Source organism: Thalassophryne amazonica, chromosome 11, assembly GCF_902500255.1.
Source record: "Thalassophryne amazonica chromosome 11, fThaAma1.1, whole genome shotgun sequence".
Classification (NCBI taxonomy): domain Eukaryota; kingdom Metazoa; phylum Chordata; class Actinopteri; order Batrachoidiformes; family Batrachoididae; genus Thalassophryne; species Thalassophryne amazonica.
In genome coordinates, this window is record NC_047113.1 from 31140793 (window position 1) to 31156061 (window position 15269).

Below are 15269 nucleotides of genomic sequence, written 5' to 3' on the forward strand. Positions count from 1 at the left end.
GAACCCATTAAATTTTGGAAGTGATCTGGATCCGGATTATGGATCAAGTTTCACTTTTTATAGGCTTCGGAGAATTACGTCAAAACTACTTCACGGATTGTCACCAAATTTGCACAACAGATACATAATAGGGCATGGAAGACTCCACTGAAGTTTGGAGGTGATCTGGATCCGAATCCGAATTCTGCGGATCAAGATTGACTGTATATAGCCTTTGAAGGCTTTCTTCAAAACTACTTCACAGATTCTCACCAAATTTGCACAAGAGATAGAGATTAGGCTATGGAAGACGCCAATAAATTTTGGAGGTGATCCGGATCTGAATCTAGATTCTGGATCAAGATATCACTTTGTATAGGCTTTGAAGGCTTTCTTCAAAACTACTTCACGGATTCTCACCAAATTTGCACCACATGTAGATATTAGGGTATGGACGACTCCACTGAATTTTGGAGGTGATCCGGATCTGAATACCGATTGTGGATCAAGATTTCCCTTTATATAGGCTTTGAAGGCTTTCTTCAAAAGTACTTCACGGATTCTCACCAAATTTGCACCACATATAGATATTAGGGTATGGACAACTCCACTGAATTTTGGAGGTGATCCGGATCTGAATCCCGATTGTGGATCAAGATTTCCCTTTATATAGGCTTTGAAGGCTTTCTTCAAAAGTACTTCACGGATTCTCACCAAATTTGCACCACATATAGATATTAGGGTATGGACGACTCCACTGAATTTTGGAGGTGATCCGGATCTGAATCCCGATTGTGGATCAAGATTTCCCTTTATATAGGCTTTGAAGGCTTTCTTCAAAAGTACTTCGCGGATTCTCACCACATTTTCACCACAGATAGATATTATTCATTATTATTATTCATTTGTTTGTTTGACTGATTGTTGCAGTTGTGTATTCCGTATGTAGCCAGTGTGTGTTTGTTTGCTTTAATAATAATAATATTTCTGCTTTTCTGCTGTGGTCCATAAAGTCTAAGTACTTCTGTTTTGTAGCATTAGAAAATTATCACATGTATTTTGACCATTAAAGTTATGATAGTGTATAGAAAAAATTAGGTCAGATCCGAAATAAGTAATTTTTCGTTGCCTTCCCGTTTTTTTAGCCTTTGGATGACGTCATCGTTCTGTTAACCGTCATGCACCACTAGCGGGAAGTAAAGATCAAGAAAAGACAAAATATGTTACTATTCATTCACTGTCCACTTTTCCCGCATGCACACACAAAGGTGTTAAGACGCATATGAGTAAATATATTTGGGTGGTTTTATTCTCTCTCTTCTTCCTTTGCAGTCAGTGTGCATCTATCAATTGCCGATTAGATTATTGTGATTATTTATTTGATGTGACTTCCTGTGTGATAGAGCCAACAAAGAGGCAGTGATGCAAAAAGAGGGATAAAGGAAGCACATTTCTTTCGTATACATGTTTCTCTTATATTATGTAAAAGCTAGCTAGAAATTAACACTTCTAAAACTGAAAACAGTGTTTTTGGAACCTAATAACACCTCTGAACTTATTTAAAAGACATTTGTTGGAGGTTAGCATGGTGACATCACAGGCTGGTAGCTTGCTGCAAAACTGTTTTGTGTGTAAATATATTCTCTTTGTCATATATTATGTAAAAGCGAGTGAGAAATAAACTTTGAAAATTGAAGCAACTTTAACTTTTGTCCCCTGTACAAACTCAAATTGACCTTTGTCACGATTCTTGCTGTTTTTGCCATATAAATCCATAACATTCAGTCATACATAGTCCAAACTGTACCTTTTTGGAATAGTTATGATCAGACAAATAATATTGTATAGTTTTCAATATGTTTGGAGCATCTTTTAATTTTGACTCCTATGTAATTCTTCAATTGACCCCTATAAGGACACCTATAACTTCAGGGCTGATTGTCAAACATTCTCACAAAGTGGTGGCAATCATCACATAAGTGTTAAAACCTGCACATTCTATGGTTAAAACAAGAGCAGAAAGTAAAAACGAGGCAGGACAGTGGAGATGGTTTATAAAACACTATTTAATGTCAACACTGATGATACAGAGTAAAGGTAGAAAAAGGTTAAATATAACACATAAGAAAAGTGAATATACACTGCAATACCTTGGAGACGTATCACTAATAGACCTTGGGTGAGTTGATTGTGCCTTATACACCCGTTTACATTTCTGTTTTGTTTTGTTTTTTCCTTTTTCTTTTAACTGATAAAATTTGATATATTCGATGTTATAGTAATGATTGTGTTCTGTTTTCTGTCAATTGTCAGCATTTACATATGTATTTATTTTTGTATTTTGAAATGCCAAATCAAATTTTGAAAAAAAAAAAAAGTTCAAAGCTGGCTTAAAAAAAAAAAATCAAAAAAAAAAATCAAAGGTGATTGGACCACCTACTCTGCTGGGGTAGAAAAGGAGACAGGTGGGTCATAGTGTTTGTTAAAGGTGTCCTCAGCATAGATGGTGGAAATTATGGTTGTTTATGCTTATGCTGTTTGTGTTGCAATTATTTGTTTTCAACTCGTGCAGCAAGAGTTAACGCACCTCTAACCATTTTTTGAGACATATACTCGTATGTCGATTTTTATTATTATTTGAATGTTTGTATATAATCCTTTCAGTCATTCCTATCCATTCGGGATAAGGTCAATATTCCGGTTTCTGAATCATTAGGAATTAGGAATAACCTGTTTACATGCTTAAGCAGACAGAGTTACTCCTGTATACATGGCCACTGGTATGATTTGGAATATCCCCATCTAAACAGCGATGCACGTCTTCCACCGGTGCTTGATTTGGTCTGGCGTTCGTGCAAATCCTGCTTCGCGTAACTTTTCGGCCACCTTCTTGTAAATGTCACTATCATGGTACTTTCTACCGTCAATAAAAGACATTATATTCATGTCTTTCACGATACTAATGAAGTACTCGGTTTCCTCCTCGCTCCAAAAGTGTGGTGCTATGCCGCCGCGTCTGGATTTCCCTATGCTTGTTTACCTCTGCTTCTGTGGTGTCCGCTGGGTTGCGTGTGCCGCATACAAGTAGTTGCCGTACTCAAAAGACCAAGATTCCTTGTGGATAGGACATGCGCAGAACACAAAATAATGTTCCTTTCTATGGGATATTCCGATGCACGTTTATATGACCTGATATTCGGGTTAGAAAAGGAGTAACCCAGGGGTCTTATTCGGGTTTTTGCGGGTGTTTACATGGCTGTGCGCAACTAGGTTATTGCTAATATTCCGGTTATGAAAGACTTATTGGCTGCATGTAAACGTAGTCAGTGTACCAGTAAAGAGACAGGAGAAAAAAAAAAAAAAAAAAAGCTTTTTTGGATATTTTGAAAATACAAAAATATAGTATTTTATTTTGATACATGTTGTGGCTTTGTATTTTGCAGCCTTTTTATACGTTTTTAAGTCGGGTATTTTTGTTTGTTTGTTTTTGTTTTTGTTTTTCCATCCCTGGTTATGATGAGAGAGCCGATCAAACCATGTGATTACATGATGAAAACAGAGACGATGAACTACTTACAGCGACTCCTACTGGAGAGAAAATGGTACTGAACTTGTCAACTGAATGTCGGTTAGTGTGAGTGAAAGGAAAGGAGGAAATACACTTTCCAAATCCAAATCCAAATCCAACAAACAGTGAAGTTAATCAAAACGACGAAAAAGTAAAAGCGTCAGACAGCGCCCACAGTTTACACTGCTGCCCGCGGTCCACAGTCTGGAAACTGCCGAGAAGGAAGTAACTGTTGAGCTAAACCGACGCCGGTTACAACCAGCACACCTGTCCTTTATAAACTGGCACGATGTGCGCTGACGCTGGAAGTGTAGATCGTGATGATATCACGAGTCTCAAACAACATGCGGCAAACATAAAATCACAACATTAAAAATAACACCAATAATAAAAAGAAAAGTAAAATGAGAGTTTGACAAATGACGTAGCTGTAGTGGGAGGAGCATGCACAACACTTAAAAACAGCATTGGAATCAAATTCAAACATTATTTTTGATAGATTTAATTTGAAAATAAAAAGAAGGCAAGTTCCAAATCAATCAGTGTTTTGCAAAAAAAAAAAACAAAAAAAAAAAACATTTCGGTCATCAGTGAAAAATATCAAGCATGATTTCTTTTTTATTATTATTTCACTGTAAAACGTGTGCACGTTCCCTAATCATACAATTGAATATAGCAAGTTATACAGATTTTATTCAATTAAAAAAAACAATGAATGTTTTCTTGTTTACATAAAAAGCACATTCATGTCACACAAATGAAGACTTTGCCATCATGGTCTTTTGGCAGAGACACTGCAAATAAAATTTGCAAGCAGGTGAAGTCAAACATTTCAATGAAGTAATATTTTTTATCTTTAACACCACTGGGATGTTTTTTGTTTGTTTGTTTGTTTGTTTGTTTGGTTTAATTTCTTATTTCGTTTGTCATAGCCGACAGGAAATAGTTACATTTTTCTTAGATAATATAAAAGCTTACATGGTGTTTTTCCAAAACCACTATTGTCATTGTGCTTCCTCAGGGGTTGGGTAGAGTTAGACCTTGATTTGATTTGATCTAATTCATTATGAAATAGCATTGTATAAAAATATACAATAGCATAATAATAATAATAATAATAATAATAATACAAAGATAAATGCAATAAAGTGCAAGCAGTTATTTCCATTGTGGTCCTTAACAAAAGGGATACATGGTCAAAAAAAAACAAGACCAAAATGGAATAAACAGTGACAACCTAACAAGAACAAAAGTAAAACAATGTTTAAAACGACACAAAAATGTTAAAATGCAGTTAAAACTGTTTGAATAATATAAGTTAATACATAATAAAAGGAGATTGTCTTGCGTATGACTTAAATTATGACTTGTACCTGAGATTCTGTATGAGTAGATAGTGTGTTCCATAACGGGATGCTGGTACAACAGAAGGTTTCCCATGGCACTTTCCAGAGGGTATATCGAGAGCGATGTGTTATTGGATTTTGGTCTGATTGAACGCTGATTACGTGTTCATTTCAATTATAATAATTAATTTAATAATTAATTATTAATTAATTAATAATAATTTGAAGCTTCATCATTAACAATATTATGAACCAGGTTTAATTTAACTTGGTTAACCTGCAATTCAACAGGCAATATACCAACCAAAGCAAATTCCTGAGCATCAGTATGAATTGTGAATGGTGCACATAAGGAACTAAATTACTTTGTTTTGAGTACGGTGTAAACCTACCTTATATTTCTTTGTTAACCCAGAGTACCATGAGGTGTTGGTGCAATCAATATGACATTGAATCAAGCACTTTTTTAAGTTAGTTCAAACATTCTCTTTTTTTCAGTGCAGAATAGACAAAGGAAGGGGAGCATCTAAAGAAGGCTCTGAAGAATCACAAACCTAAAATTGGAAATTTAGTAAATTGAAATTTCAATCCAGCAAAGCAAAAATAGACAGATCGGTTTAAGACAAGAGAAAGGATCTTATTATGTGTGGCCAGAGCATCTGAGAATCTTTAGGAAACAAAACACACCTGTTTTCCTCAAATCCATCACCAAAGGAGCAACACATCGATTTAGGTCTCGGCAGTTTATTTTAATCTTTCCCACTGGGCCTGCAAAGAGTTGCATTGTGTTGCATATGTTGTGCGCAGGGGGAAGCTTGGCGCCGCCTTTTCTTCTTCTGTGATTTTGAAGCTTCACTGCCAGGAAAATTCAGCAGAGTCCAGCCGGATTAATAAAATCTAGCAATGCAGCTATGTACTGATAAGAAACCTAAAAGGATTTTTTGCCGGTCTGGTGTAGGGTAGCGTACAATTGTGAATGCATGGTGTACAGTAGTGCAGTGTTGCATAGACTTGTGTCCAGTTCCCTACGGGGGAAAAAAATTAAAAATGTTTAAATTTGCGTCAATTCGCGGAGTCCTTTGCGTCCCTCAACGTATTGCCACGTAAGGCTGCATAATCTTGGCGTAGGTGTTGTGTGGGCCGCTGAAGAGGAGGTACTGCTGGCCCACCACCACAAGATGGCGCCCTGCTTGAAGTGCGGGCTTCAAGCACGAGAGGGCGTCGGCTTTGCTGGAGGTGACAGCTGTCATCAATCAACACAAGCTGTCACCCATCACCACCACTACAAAGACCGGACTGCAACTCCACCTCCTCGCCGAGAAATCAACTACCATTCAGGTAATTTCTCTGCTGACTAACACTGTGTGTGTAATAACTGGAACTTCTATTTGCAGCCGTTTTCCTGGAGTGTTTCCTTATCTGGAGGATTGGCGTTTGGTGTGACAGCGACGGCTTCGCCTCACACCCCAACTCAGATAAGTGCTTGACCAGGAGCTGCACGAGTGTGTGTGATTGGAGGTGGAGGTTTTCCCTCCTTTACTTAATACAGACTGTGGGATTACTGAGTGTGCGAACTCACACTCATCTGGACTGTCTCTGTTCTCTGCCAGCAGTACCGGGTCTGACTGCTGAACACAGCGGCCACCTGGGGCGCAGGGCTTGGCAGCTCCGGTGTTCTTCAGCTCCATTGGTGGTGGAAGCTGTGTGGGGATCCAGCTCTTCTCTCTCCAGGCGTCTTCTATCGTCGAGCCTGCCCACACGTCACCTGGTGTATGATTGACAGTCCACCATATTGTTATTGTCTGTACGTTGTTGTGCGATTCACAACATTAAATTGTTACTTTTTGGCTTATCCATTGTCCGTTCATTAACGCCCCCTGTTGTGGGTTCGTGTCACGTCACTTTCACAACAGTAGGGCTGCATAAGTGCGGTGTAGTCGGTACGCCACATTACGCAACTCTACGTTGGCCCGGTGTGAAAGGGGCTTCAAAGAATGGAGTTTTGAGAACTACAAGGTGCACATTTTGGACAGATAGGAAAAGCAGTTTGAAGAGGGGTGCAGGGAAGTGGTCCAAGACATTATCTTTCTGCCAAAAAATAATGTGCTTGTTCATTACTCCCATCCAAAAGGGAGAACACACCCAAAGGTCCTCTGGTGACAAGTAACAAATCACAAGAAAAGCTCTTATAATGATTTCAGACTGACTTTGTTTGTTTTACAGAGGAGATTCTCTCCCCATAAGGTTAAATAATGGGAACATGAACCCCACACCATCTTGTGTTTTAAAACCAATCCAGTCTCACGAACTGCCGTGAGACTGGCACGTACATTAATCTATTGGGTTCATGCCGAGGATACGAAAATCGTGCACTTTTCGTGATGGGGGGACAAATGAATTTCATGGCAGGGGCGCAAAATGTGGGGTGATGGGGGAGTCTGGGGGTTTATGATTCGGTTTAGGGGAGGGTACACACTAACGCTATGGGTTAGGGTTAGAGTTAGGAGAAGGGGAAGATTCTAAATAGCAAGATAAAAAAATGTCATGAAAATTAGGTGACGGGGTACAAAAAACTGATAAGTGTCAGCTGGATAACTGGCAAAATGTCACAAAACCCAACAAGAAGTCCAGTGGCTGAAATCTTCTAGTTATCTCCTTCCTGGATGACAAAAATATATAAATATACCCCCCCCCCCCCCAAAAAAAAAGTGGTTAAAAAGAAAAAAAATTACAAAAATCAAACATGACATCCTTATAACTATTAAAGAAGCAAAGCGACAAACAATGCTGTAGGATTTATTTATTATGTTTGCCAAGGACGTAATAAAATCGACATTTATTTGTCTGTCTGTCTGTTAGCAGGATTACGTCAAAACTACTGCAGGGATGTTGATAAAATTTGCACCACAGATAGCCTACATATTAGGCCATGGAAGAACCCATTAAATTTCGGAGGTGATCCGGATCCGGATTCTAGATCAATTTTAACTTTATATAGGCTTTGAAGGGTTACTTTTAGCAAGATTACGTCAAAACTACTTGATGAATTTTGACAAAATTTTCGACACAGATACATATTAGGCCATGGAAGAACCCATTAAATTTTGGAAGTGATCTGGATCCGGATTATGGATCAACTTTCACTTTTTATAGGCTTCGGAGAATTACGTCAAAACTACTTCACGGATTGTCACCAAATTTGCACAACAGATACATAATAGGGCATGGAAGACTCCACTGAAGTTTGGAGGTGATCTGGATCCGAATCCGAATTCTGCGGATCAAGATTTACTTTATATAGCCTTTGAAGGATTACGTCAAAACTACTTCACAGATTCTCACCAAATTTGCACAAGAGATAGAGATTAGGGTATGGAAGACGCCAATAAATTTTGGAGGTGATCTGGATCAGAATCCAGATTCTGGATCAAGATATCACTTTGTATAGGCTTTGAAGGCTTTCTTCAAAACTACTTCACGGATTCTCACCAAATTTGCACCACATATAGATATTACGGTATGGAAGACTCCACTGAATTTTGGAAATGATCCGGATCTGAATCCCGATTGTGGATCAAGATTTCCCTTTATATAGGCTTTGAAGGCTTTCTTCAAAACTACTCCACGGATTCTCACCAAATTTGCACCACAGATAGATATTTGGGTATGGAAGACTCCACTGAATTTTGGAGGTGATCCAGATCTGAATCTGGATTGTGGATCAAGATTTCCCTTTATACAGGCTTTGAAGGCTTTCTTCAAAAGTACTTCACGGATTCTCACCACATTTTCACCACAGATAGATATTATTCATTATTATTATTCATTTGTTTGTTTGACTGATTGCTGCAGTTGTGTATTCCGTATGTAGCCAGTGTGTGTTTGTTTGCTTTAATAATAATAATATTTCTGCTTTTCTGCTGTGGTCCATAAAGTCTAAGTACTTCTGTTTTGTAGCATTAGAAAATTACTCGTATCACATGTATTTTGACCATTAAAGTTATGATAGTGTATAGAAAAAATTAGGTCAGATCCGAAATAAGTAATATTTCGTCGCCTTCCCGTTTTTTAACCTTTGGATGACGTCATCGTTTTCTGTTAACCGTCATGCACCACTAGGGGGAAGTAAAGATCAAGAAAAGTCAAAATATGTTACTATTCATTCACTGTCCACTTTTCCCGCATGCACACACAAAGGTGTTAAGACGCATATGAGTAAATTTATTTGGGTGGTTTTATTCTCTCTCTTCTTCCTTTGCAGTCAGTGTGCATCTATCAATTGCCGATTAGATTATTGTGATTATTTATTTGATGTGACTTCCTGTGTGTTAGAGCCAACAAAGTAGCAGTGATGCAAAAAGAGGGATAAAGGAAGCACATTTCTTTCCATAATAACCTGCTAAAATCTGATGATATCGTGAGCCAACAAATCCACTGTTTGTCTGGTTGCATATTTTAAAAATTTGGGATGTGATTGATAATATCATACAACAAATTATGTTTAAAGTAAAAAAAAAAAAAAAAAAAAACTTTTACCACAACATGTCCAGGACCTGTTTAAAATGAGGGACTCCAGTTATAATTTACGAGGAACATTATTATTTCAGAAATCAAAGATTTGAACTACCGTAAAAAGTCAGTGTGTTTCTGTTAAGGGTGTTAACATTTGGAATAAGTGCCCAGGTAACATCAAATCACTCAGTAATTTGGTTGGCTTTAAAAGGCTCTACAAAAAATTATTTGATTACTTGTTATAGCATGATGAATTAGGTTTATTGATTTTGTTTGTTTTGTTTTTGGTGCACTGCTGTTTGCATGTTTGAGTTTTTGAAATTTTAGTTCAGGGATTAATTTATATGTATAACTTTATATACATATGTTTAATTTTTATTTTTTGGTTAAAGGAGTGAGTGTTTACAAGCTTTGCTTCTGCCTACACCCTTTCGGTCGCGTGGTGCATTGTTGGATTCTTTTTTTTCCTTTCTTTGAAAGTTTCTTGTTTTTGGATCGGTGCGTGCCGAATAAATTCATTCATTCATATGACATATGACAATTAATACTGTGAATATGAAAATAGAATAATATGAAGTAAATTAATAATGGAAATGGGGAAAAAAAATAAAATAAAATTTAAACCTTTTTTAATCTGTCTGCTCTGGCTGTGGTTGATAGTTATTTTCAAGTGGTGGAGATTGATGGGTTGTCTGATGGTGGCCATTCAGGACCTGGGGAGGTTCTGTGGTGTATTGGACTTCTTGTGCTGTAGCACATACTGCCAGATTTGACACATCAAATAGGTGATCAATGATGAGATTGACCACGGGATGAATGAAGCTGAGTGGCAAAGGTTTGGAACATAACTAATGCTGCGTTCAGAATCCTCGGACATTCGGAAAGACCCGACATAAAAAGAAACTCTACTTCCGGAAGAAGTGCATTCATGAGATTACCTTGGAGAGCCTTTGAAATATGTTTTTTTTAGAATTTTACTAATCAACTACTTAGCCTATACCACAGTAGAGCTAGGCTAATGTTATCTTTTGGGCTAAACGAAATTGTCAGACATTTTTGCTGATGTGTGGTGGCGGTAACTTAATCTGTCTTTGATTAATTGTATGAAATACTTATTTGATACAATTAATCAAAGACAGATTGAGACCATCAAAAGACACTAGACCATCACCTATGCTGGAGGTGATGGTCTAGTTGGGCTGTCTGTTGGGCTTGAGTCCAGAAGATCATGGGTTCAAATCCCCGCCTGACTGGAAAATCACTAAGGGCCCTTGGGCAAGGCCTTTAATCACCTATTGCTCCCGGTGTGTAGCGAGCACCTTGTATGGCGGCACCCTGATATCGGGGTGAATGTGAGGCATAACTGTAAAGCGCTTTGAGCGTCTGATGCAGATGTAAAAGCACTATATAAATGCAGTCCATTTACCATTTACCATAACTGTATGTAGAATGTGCATAGCAGTAATGTCTTGTTAAAAATTCATTTAAAGATGCATTTTCAACATTCATAATGTTGTATCGCCAGTCACAAAGGGGGCCATGACGATAACTTGGGTACCAATTGATTTCCTCAGGAGTTTCTGAGCAAAAATTCCATCCAGATGTAGTGTTCAAGGTAGCTTTCCCAGAGCTAGAGGTCAGAATCTATGAACTTCTGAGGGTTCTGAACGCAGCACAAGGCATTTGTTTTTACGGTGAGTAGTGGCATTTTTATGGTGAATAGCGGCAAGTTGGGTGGTGAAACACATGCACCTCACCTGTATGAGAGGGGCTTTACTCTTGTTTTCCTCTGTCCTATGATAGGTCAGTGGGCTTGTTCTGCTTTCTACTGAGGTCCTTACAGCCAAAACTTTCCTTCTTATGCTAACTGCCCCTTCACCTTTTAATACAGTTAGGACTTGAAGTGTAGTGTTCTTCTGAAGGACAGTTTGACATGTCGAAGTAATCAGGGATAGACCTACCAGTTTATGGAAAACAAGTGTCACTTGAGCCACTGCACCAAAATTGTAGTCTAACTAATACATAAACATGTATTATCTGCCACATCTTTTTCTTTTTAATTCCAGAATTAATCCAAAAATGGGAGTAAATGAAATTTAATTATTTTCCATAGACTAAGAAGTCAGTTGTTGTCGGGTATTTTGAATTAAAAAGGAGGTGTGGCCAAAAGATGAGATATGCAGTCTTATGATCGGTGGAAGGTCATGGATTCAGTCTCCTCAACCAGTCATGTGTTTCACTCTCACTACCATCACTAAAGCATCCTTCATCACCTTAGTCATCCCCTGGCATTAGTGTCCTGTATCACACATAGCTGATTTTAACATCTAATGGATGGAAAAGGTATTGTCGAAATTCTGTCTCATGCATAAATGCAGACACTGCAAAAACTGCCCCTCTCAAAATGAGCCAAATAATCCTAAATCTAGCCAATTTTTTTTTTTTTTTTTTTGTATTAAGGAAAAAAATCTGACAATGGGGTAAGAAAAATTTGCTTGGTTAGAATTCTCAAAACTAGCAAACATTTTCCCAAAATAGGACATTTTTTCTTATGTAGAAAATGCTCGACAAGATTATTTTTCTATTTAGACAAAAAAAATAAGTCAAATTTTCATTAAACAAGTCTTTTTTACTTTCTTAGATATCAGTTTTTGCAGTGGATAAAGTTTGTAATTTAAAACACGAGTGTTGGTAACTAGTTCATCTGGAAGAGCAAGTTGCCCTAAAATTAATCCCTGAGTAATTTTGTACTGCATGTCAGAGAACAAATTTTTGACTTCATATCAGTAAGCTCAGTGCAATTAATTTAATGTTAAATAATTTTCTTATTAATCAAAAAATGTTTGTTGAATCATTTGCATTAACTAAAATTAAATAGTTTAAAATAATCTGTTTCCTGTTTGAGTTGAATTAGCATTTCATGTTTTACAGTACAACCCCTGGCAAAAATTATGGAATCACTGGCCTCGGAGGATGTTCATTCAGTTGTTTAATTTTGTAGAAAAAAAGCAGATCACAGACATGACACAAAACTAAAGTCATTTCAAATGGCAACTTTCTGGCTTTAAGAAACACTATAAGAAATCATGAAAAACAATTGTGGCAGTCAGTAACGGGCTACTTTTTTAGACCAAGCAGAGGGAAAAAAATATGGAATCGCTCAATTCTGAGGAAAAAATTATGGAATCACGAAAAACAAAAGAATGCTCCAACACATCACTAGTATTTTGTTGCACCACCTCTGGCTTTTATAACAGCTTGCAGTCTCTGAGGCATGGACTTAATGAGTGACAAACAGTACTCTTCATCAATCTGGCTCCAACTTTCTCTGATTGCTGATGCCAGATCAGCTTTGCAGGTTGGAGCCTTGTCATGGACCATTTTCTTCAACTTCCACCAAAGATTTTCAATTGGATTAAGATCCGGACTATTTGCAGGCCATGACATTGACCCTATGTGTCTTTTTGCAAGGAATGTTTTCACAGTTTTTGCTCTATGGCAAGATTCATTATCATCTTGAAAAATGATTTCATCATCCCCAAACATCCTTTCAATTGATGGGATAAGAAAAGTGTCCAAAATATCAACGTAAACTTGTGCATTTATTGATGATGTAATGACAGCCATCTCCCCAGTGCCTTTACCTGACATGCAGCCCCATATCATCAATGACTGTGGAAATTTACATGTTCTCTTCAGGCAGTCATCTTTATAAATCTCATTAGAACAGCACCAAACAAAAGTTCCAGCATCATCACCTTGCCCAATGCAGATTCGAGATTCATCACTGAATATGACTTTCATCCAGTCATCCACAGTCCACGATTGCTTTTCCTTAGCCCATTGTAACCTTGTTTTTTTCTGTTTAGGTGTTAATGATGGCTTTCGTTTAGCATTTCTGTATGTAAATCCCATTTCCTTTAGGCGGTTTCTTACAGTTCGGTCACAGACGTTGACTCCAGTTTCCTCCCATTCGTTCCTCATTTGTTTTGTTGTGCATTTTCGATTTTTGAGACATATTGCTTTAAGTTTTCTGTCTTGACGCTTTGATGTCTTCCTTGGTCTACCAGTATGTTTGCCTTTAACAACCTTCCCATGTTGTTTGTATTTGGTCCAGAGTTTAGACACAGCTGACTGTGAACAACCAACATCTTTTGCAACATTGTGTGATGATTTACCCTCTTTTAAGAGTTTGATAATCCTCTCCTTTGTTTCAACTGACATCTCTCGTGATGGAGCCATGATTCATGTCAGTCCACTTGGTGCAACAGCTCTCCAAGGTGTGATCACTCCTTTTTATATGCAGACTAACGAGCAGATCTGATTTGATGCAGGTGTTAGTTTTGGGGATGAAAATTTACAGGGTGATTCCATAAGTTATTCCTCAGAATTGAGTGAGTCCATATTTTTTTCCCTCTGCTTGGTCTAAAAAAGTAACCGTTACTGACTGCCACAATTTTTTTTCCTGATTTCTTATAGTGTTTCTTAAAGCCAGAAAGTTGCCATTTGAAATGACTTTAGTTTTGTGTCATGTCTGTGATCTGTTTTTTTTCTACAAAATTAAACAACTGAATGAAGATCCTCTGAGGCCGGTGATTCCATAATTATTGCCAGGGGTTGTATATGTCTCCCAGGTTGGCTTTTAATGCACCCTTAATCCAGAGTATCCTGAAAAACAGAGAGAGAAGAAATCAATTTTAAAACATGCACACCTGATTGTGGCTCAGTTGGTTGAACAGGTTGTTCACAAACCAGAAGGTCAGTGAAATAATCCTGAATTATCCCTTTATGTCAAAATACAAAATGCGCAAGTTAAATTTGGACAGTACCTTATTATTGTTTTAATTTTTCATGATCTGTCCATGTTTTTGAGCAATTTTCTGCACAGTAAAACATACCTGTTCCCACTGGTAAAAAATGCTGATAGGGCCATTGACCCATCAACCAAATCCTCCGTTAGTCTTCTGTTGCATTACAGACTTTAAAATTTAAAACATCTGCAACAAGTGATCTTATCAAAAATGTCATTAATTAATTAATTAAAAACTGACAGGCCACATTGATATCTGGAGACTTATGTTGAGGAACAGTGATTACCGTGTAAAACATTGTAAACACTTCTTCGAGGACTATGGGTTCACCTCCTTGCTGCTGTGGTTTGAAGGAGTTAAGATCATTTAACACTAATTAACCAATTTTTTAACATAGCCAAAATAATGTTTCAAGCTAAGTCATGGGGCAGCACGGTGACTTAGTGGTTAGCACTGTTGCCTCACAGTGAGAAGTTCCCAGGATTGCTTCCGACCTGGTCCTTTCTGTGTTATTTGCGTGTTCCCTCCAGGTGTTGCAGCTTCCTTCCACTTCCAAAGGCATGCAAGTTATGTGAATTGATGATTCTAAGTTGACTGAATGAGAGTGTGTCTGGCTCTCAAGCATGTGATAGACTGGCGGCCTGTGCAGGGTGTAATCCACCTCTCACCTATGACCGGTGTGATAGCCCCAACACTTGACCCTTAACTGGAATAAGCAGGTCTCGAAAATGGATCAATGGATGTCTGAGTCATTTTTCTTCCCTAAATGTCAATATTTTCAAGCAATCTCTTCCTTAAAAATGTTTGAGGTGGAGTAACTTCTCAGGTTTTACTTTGTTGGGTTGCCAGATTGGCTTTTTATGAGCCTTATACATAAGTAACTTGAATGGAGTGGATGAACAGGTTAGGTAGATCAGTTGCGAATGAGTTGAACTGGCACCCAAACGACAATTCAATTCCCGCTGAAGCTACCTGTCTGTGTTCCTGTCAAGACTCTACATTGTCTCAGTCCATCCATCTGTAAATGGGTACCTTCTTGGCAGGAGAAGTAAC